This window comes from Montipora foliosa, chromosome 14, assembly GCF_036669935.1.
Source record: "Montipora foliosa isolate CH-2021 chromosome 14, ASM3666993v2, whole genome shotgun sequence".
Classification (NCBI taxonomy): Eukaryota; Metazoa; Cnidaria; class Anthozoa; order Scleractinia; family Acroporidae; genus Montipora; species Montipora foliosa.
Window position 1 is genome coordinate 2908135 of NC_090882.1, and position 7500 is coordinate 2915634.

The window sequence follows — 7500 nt, forward strand, 5'->3', positions numbered from 1 at the left end:
GCTCGCAGCATTAAAAAAAAACCGTAGGCCAGTTTTACAGAAAAATCTTTTGTTTTTAATTTTTACCATAACTATATCTAAGAACAGAATATATTTATTTGTGTGAAAAAGGAGAAACTATTTCGAGCCTCCTCAAGTTGCTCATCTGAAACTGCGACGATCTTTCTAACTTTCATCTCAGTTCTGTATTTGACAGTTTTCGCACGTCTGTTCAGATCATTGCCTCGAAACGATAAAACTAACCTGCTACTGAGTTGCGTCTTATACATTTGATTGTTTACAAATTACAAATAAGTCCCAAGGTTGCGAATAAGTTGTAAAACCGTCAATCAGACAAAAATTGGTTTTTTGTCCTGAAAACAAAACTCATGAACTCTCGGTAACAATTTGGAACACGTGGTTTGAAAAAAGAGGCTTAACTCAAAAAAGATAAGTGCACCGAATTGGACTTCCGAATAATCCACCGACGCGCTTTGGAATTTTTATTGGCCGTTTTTATGCTTGAGACGTAATGCGTCTGGGCGACATTTAATACGTCTTCTAGATCGTCATTTACTTCGTCCCGTTTAAAGACAGTCTATAGACGGATTATACGTCTGGACGAAGTAAATCGTTTAGTGCGTCTTCAAAGACACACTAAACGACTATTGACTTTGTTATCAACCGGCCCACCGTGTTGATATGATGTAATATACATTAAAAATAAGAGGAATGTTTGTCAGGACAATGACAGGAAGATGTGGAATGCAATGTCACCAGAAAACACTACACGTGGATGCTAAATTTTGTCGGTTGTTTTCGGAGTACAGTCTACCCCGAACCATCATCGGAAAAAATAGAACTCTCAAATGCTTTCATCATGCTTAATTAACAATCATCATCTCGATTGAAAATAGGAGTGACATGTTGCATAGAACCGCCTTGTCTGGTTAAAAATTTCTTCAAACGGACGGAAGCTATCGACTTCCAGTCTAAAACCTTTGAAAAACTCTATACTGTAAATGAGCGAAATGGGACTTTTTTGCGGTGAAGAGCTATAACTGAAAACGGTAAAAAAAGGGATAATTTGCTATTTAAAAGAATGGCGTATTGTTTTGGCAGCGACGTTATTGCTTCTTTTTGGTAACAGAGTGCCAAGATTCTGCATCTTTTAATTAAAATTACAACAAAATACGTTCGTACATTCGGTAAAATCCATTGATCAATGGACTGGTTAATTATGTGTTATTCGCGTAGTTCTAGTTAATATTGTATATTTTCGTTATCGCTTCTTTTGAAAGATGGCCGTGGTGGAAACCTGACGAATGCAGTGAGTTTTTCACGGTTTTTTTTTACTTTTGGTAAGCAAATCAAACTCGCGGAGGGCTGGCTAAGTCATTTGACTGATTACGTAACATGACAGCCTTTTTTGGTCGTCAAGAGCGCCTTCAAAAAAAATATAATATTGGAAGGCGTTTGGATTTATTTCACTTTCGTTTCAGTTTTTCAGAAAGAGATTTATGATATATCGTAGTCAATCAGTAATTTTGAGGAATTCAGTGACCATAGTTGATTTATGGGATCTTTGGTTATTTGCCCATAAGCTTAGGGCAATACAACTGATTATCCATGACGGCAGAGAGTGCGAAAGATCATCGGAGTTTAAATTTACATGTAAATGAAACAACCAAAACTGAGTTGTGTAGAAACCGGCTAAAAGACGGGATTCGAAGGGCTGACTGCAATCCAAGACCGTGCTCAACTTAGCTCTTGAGCCTTCTGTTGCTAATTATTTGTTCAATATCCTGCAAGAGGTAAAACTATGGAAATCTGGAGAAGAAATATTGCCTCTGTAGATATGAAATGATTTCTTTAATAAGCGAAAGGTCATCGAAGTTAAGAATACAACGTGAAGTAAAGAAGCTTGAAAACTGAATTCAGTTTTTCATATCCACTAAACATCCAAATTCATACTGAGCGAACAAATTCTTTTGATAAATCAAGTTTTCGACCGGTGTTATCTTGTAGGTTAAATGTTAGCCGGCATATCTCGAATATTTGTTTATCCTTCCTCTACGGCATGTGTTTCCGAGTAGTCTTATAGGTAAATTTCTAAACTGAGCCGAACACAAAAGCATCTTGGCACCTGCTTCGAAAAATTGCTGTCAAGAACACAATCATGACTTATATTCTAGCGAACGTGACCGACGTAAAGTGATGTGACTTGTCTCTATTGATTGCTGGCAATTTTGATCCATCTGTTGCTAAAGTAAAAGTAACAGGTTTTTTCTGGTTCGAAACACCTGGCCTTCACAGATTCGCGGCCAAATGAAAGTAGTGGAACGTGTTTAATACGAAGCTGACAGCTAAACTCTGGAATTCAGCTCTGTTTGCAATATAGTATCGAGTTGTCATCATGATCGAAAAAGACGAAACAAGACTTCAACATTCATTAGAACGGAGAACTGTCTCTGGATCTAAAGGATCTATAACTTTATTTTAGTTCGTAGCGCTAGCAGTCCCTCTTCTATGACGTCATCTTCCGCAAATAGTGTCGATCCACATAACAAATTAACTGATAATTAATCACCACTTAACTGTCACAACAACTCGACAGTAATTAAAACAGGATCGATATACAGAAAGCAAGGAAATGACTTGGGGTCCAAAAGTAAAGAGACTACTTTATAAGAACTCGAAATGCCAGAACAGCCACGCTCCTTTAAATTCCAAGTTTGTGGCGCAATTTGTTTAGAACTGTTTTATACGGCGCCGTATGTAAATATTAATTGTGAAATAACTTTAGTGACTGGAATAATAAACATATAAAAATTTGACTTGCTAAAAATGTTTACCAAGGAGATGTCAATATAGGCTGATTGCGAATTTTCCCGCCTGTCAGCAGCTGCTCCTGTGCCACGCCAGCCGAAACAAACGTGTCTGTTATCTCACACGTTAGGAAGGACTCAAAAGCATGCTCGTCAGATGAAGTTGTACTTTATGATAACTTAAGAATTTTTACGCGTTTCTGTGATAATGGAAGCTTAAATTCAACAATTTCGACAGCAGCGCGAACAAAAACGTTACTTAAAAATGAGCATTTGCTCGATTATTCCATCTTGTTCACGCATATAACTGGTTTGTTAGTATCGCTTTTGAAGTTATACAAAGAAGTTGAAGCAAATCTGGGTGATTTAAGATTGTCAATAGAACCTGTTGTATGTTGACAAATCTTCAAGACTTAAAATTTGATCCTAACACGTTGCTTTGCACTGGATGACAAAGAAATTTACTGAAATGCGTGCTACACGTGCATTACAATTTTTTTCATTCCTTTAACCTTGTGTTACGTCGAGTCGATGCCAGAGCTTTCTAATGACAACAGGAGCAAAACGTGATAGTTGGCAATTTTCATTCCCTTGCACTGTGACTATTTTAAATGAGCTAACACGCACACTCGTTTCTCACTTGGAACATTTCGGGTCATTTTTGTTTTGTCTTCGACGTGTAGAACGGTTTTCAAGTCCCGGCTGTTTACAGAATACATAACTTTCTATACAAAATTAGTGCTTTTATTGTATCATGTATAATACTTATCAATTTAAATAAAAGAAGCGTAACTATATTGAGTTTGACCATAAAAAATAATAAATACAATTCCTTAAAATACAAATTTTTGCTTTTAAAGTTTGTGCGGTAACTAACCCGGTCGCTTTCAAAATAAGCCGTAATCTTTGTTTACTTGGCTTCAGACATTCCTCTCACTGCTACTTGTGAGTTGACTGAGAGAATTAGCTACAATATGGCAAAAATTTCTCCTGTTTAATTTTCTTACTCTCTGGCACGGGCTAAAAATTATATTATTCTCTGAATATATCAATGGCTCACAAGGTTAATCGAGTTACTGATATCTCCTTACTGAAGCTGCTTTATGTTCCTTTTGGCTGTTCAACAACTACTGCGACTATTTCTGTGTTCTTTCGAGTAATCTACAATTTAAAGATCCGACTTACATAAGACGCGAGCAAAATGCGCTACTTTTTTTACAAATATACTTAGTATATAATTCAACTTCTACAATATCAACTGTCCATAAAACTGGATCATGTTATGCTTCAATGGCACTCTGTCCTTTCTGTTTGCATAAATTAGAGTGCAAACGTGTTCATAATTCGTGGTTCGGTTCATATTGTGACATAGCATTCAGTTAGTATGTTCCATACTGCGAAAGGGCAATTGCTATGTCGTAGTCAAATCTTTGGCTCACTTGGTTTGTTTTCATCCAAACATTCGAAGTAATGAAACTCCACGCTTTTCGCAAAAGAACTCCCTCGCCGCTCCATTAAGGTCATTAAGCCTTTAGCCGCTTAGTCGCCGCTTGCAGAAAGTGTTTTGTGGGAATATCTTGAGCCAGAGCAATTTGACTTCTTAAGAAGTCTTTCATCTACTGACATCTAGTGTTTGTTTCGTAGTGCAGCAATTCTTCCAAGCCGTGTATGTATTCCATTGCTAGTGTAAGGACTTCAAAGTCAGTCAGATTTTTGCCGCCGTTTTCACTTTGCGGAAGAACTTCTCTCAACTCTCGAAAAGCGCACTGAACAAGCTCCAAACTTTCTAACCCATCTGCATCCATCTCACTCTGCTTGCCGTTCCCTTTCATCTCTGTGATGTAGCTAACGCTATCTTGCATCTTTATCGCCATCTCTTAATAACGGTTCTCCGGAATCACGTGTGAAAATCACTTTCAGGTTTGGTGCAGAGTCCGCTAGAAGTTTATCCTTCGTTGTTTGCTGTCAAACTGTCGAACTGTCTTCGGAGGCGTCGATTTAACCCTCTTCTTTGTTTATTATTTCATCCAACAAATACATTACGTGTTTTGTCCCTTTATTATATCCATGACTCCAACTCATTTATAAACATGAGTTTGCCCTTTGCGACATTAACTCATATAAGAGATTTCCGGAAGAGTGACAAAAGGTTTGATGATTTGTTTTACGCGTTGCCTTCAACTAGATCGGCAACTCAGTCCTTGGGGAAATTATTCAACAGCTGGACTCTCTCGTCATCGCAAAGGAACGTTTAATAATCTTAAAATGAACAATCCTATTGAAGGTGTCAAAATCACAACGAATAATACTACTACTGGAGCGTTACTTAGAAAGCTATTATTCGCACAGGTGTGCTGAGAAATTTGGCTGCTGCTTTGTTTAGCCTATAATAAACAACAACAGACGGACACCAATGCATTGTGTCTTTTTTTTAAGGCCGAAAGTGAACAATTGTTAAGGATCGTGGGAAATACACAAATGCCTTGCAATATCTATCATCAATGATTGTTGTGGAAGGAGCATTCCTATACAACGCCATGATTACACCGTGCGAGTTGATCGAGTCACGGTGCCGGGTCCGAGCGCCTTTAACTTGTTTTGCTTTTCCAACAATGAAGGGTTTTATCAGTCGCGAGGAAGTGCTTCCCTCTGACATCTGGTCCACCATGCAGTTGTGCTTGAATTAAGATAAGAAAAGACACGTTGCTATAGACATCTGCGTAACGATTTTGGAATGTCAAGCGATACAATAGCCGGACACAACGGAATCCTCAAGAGTGTATAGCAATGCGTGAACTGAAGCCGACAAAAATGCACAGGGAGGATTAAGGGCTCTGTTTTTCTTTGCTGATGTTGGTGTGTTACGGGTAGATTTTCGAATATAAGGCTTGTGTTTTTCACGGCAGGGGTGCCCTGCAAAGGCGTGCTACACGTGTATCAAGCACGATTTTTGAAGTTCGTAAACAGAAACCGTGGGAAAATCAGCTCTTACAAGAGCCTGTTATTTGTTTGAAAATCACTTAAAAAACAATAATAATTCCTGATCCAGGAGGGATTTTGTCCCATCAGTAGAGGCAGTAATCACGGGTTTTCTGTCTATATAATTACTTAATGAACTGTAAAATGGCTTCTAGAAACGTTTGTATCCATCGCAGAGTTCATAGCAAGTGTAAAGTATATTATATTGTTATTTTATTTAAGCACAGAAGAAATTTTAAAGTTTGGTTTTTAAAAGCTAGGCCTTGTTGCGATATTAGAACTTGGCGAACGAATGTCGTGTGGCAAAAGAATGGGACTTGTGGAAAACACTTTTTTTTGCGACCTGTTAGCAAAACATGTTCGCCGAATCACAAAAAGAAAACAAGGCGTTTTAGAGCTTTGAACCCTGTACAAACCCTCAGTGTCCGTTTTGCTTTTTTATTTCTGTTTTTCTTTTAATTAAAAATCCTATTCAAAGTCGTTTTAAAAGTGCGGTTTCCGCTTTTTTTTCGGTGTGCAGATCTCTTGCTGAAGCAATTGTTACCAGCCACTGTTAGAACGAAGGTTTCAATAAAACGTGATACTAGCACTGAATGTTATCAGCCTAATTGGTTGCTAGGGGCTGGTGAAAGAAGATACTCAAAGAATCGAAGCTGTATTTCAACGCGCTAGGTACAGAAGACTATATAAAACGAAAATGTAAATCTAGTTACTGTTAGGTCTGTTAGATTCACGCACAGAGCAAAATTATATACATTGTGATCTATGTAGCTCCTCCAACAACATAATTAAATACTCAGTACTCAGTGGTCGCATTTTTGCACTTTAGGACTTCACTCAAAAGTTAAACACCTTGTTCACTTTTTGACAGTTCACCATTTGAGAATAGACTTATGTCATATTTAGTTCTGAAAGGGATGGCAAAAACGCCATGTTACGAGCGCCTTTTTCTGAGTAAATGCCTTTATCAGGTTGGATGTAGTCAGTGTACTGAAAAACCCGGTTCATTTTAGCTGCCAAAACCCTGATTGTCTTTGATCCCAGCAAAGTAAATTGAAGCTGAAAGTTAAGTCCCTAAAGAGGAACGTGATGACTATTGAATGAAATTGAAATCGCGACCTCATCAACATTCAAGTCGCGTACGAGCTTTGCTCTCTGATGCCACCAATCGCGCGAAGAATAAGGTAGAACGTGGATCAAGACACATTGTGATCAGTCCGTTAAATAAACTATAAAACCAGAACAACTATACAACTTATTCCAAAATGGCCGCTATTTTAGTATTCTTTTGTTTGATTGCAAATTCGCCCTTTTGGCCTCGTTCAAGGTTAGATTTTTTTGAATTTAACGTTTTAAAGCGAGGCCAAAAGGGCCAATTTTTAAGGAAAATAAAGAATACTAAAATGGCGGCCATTTTGGAATAAGGTGTATTCGTCTACCGTGGCCATAATAGTTACATACGGAAATTAGTTATGCTAAATTAAGTCTTACATCTTTAAGCTAATTAGTTAGCCGACACTAGTCTTCATTATAAAACACGATTGTGACTCGTGATTTCCCGCGCTTTCACAAGCTGCACGCATTTGATTCAAGCTCTAATTGGCTCTTGATATTATCTGCGTCTGTTGTGGTCAAAGTGATTACTCGCATTTCTCTTTTCCAAAATACTCGTCTTTCTACTTAACTAGGCGAACCAAAAAACTGTTTTCCTAAG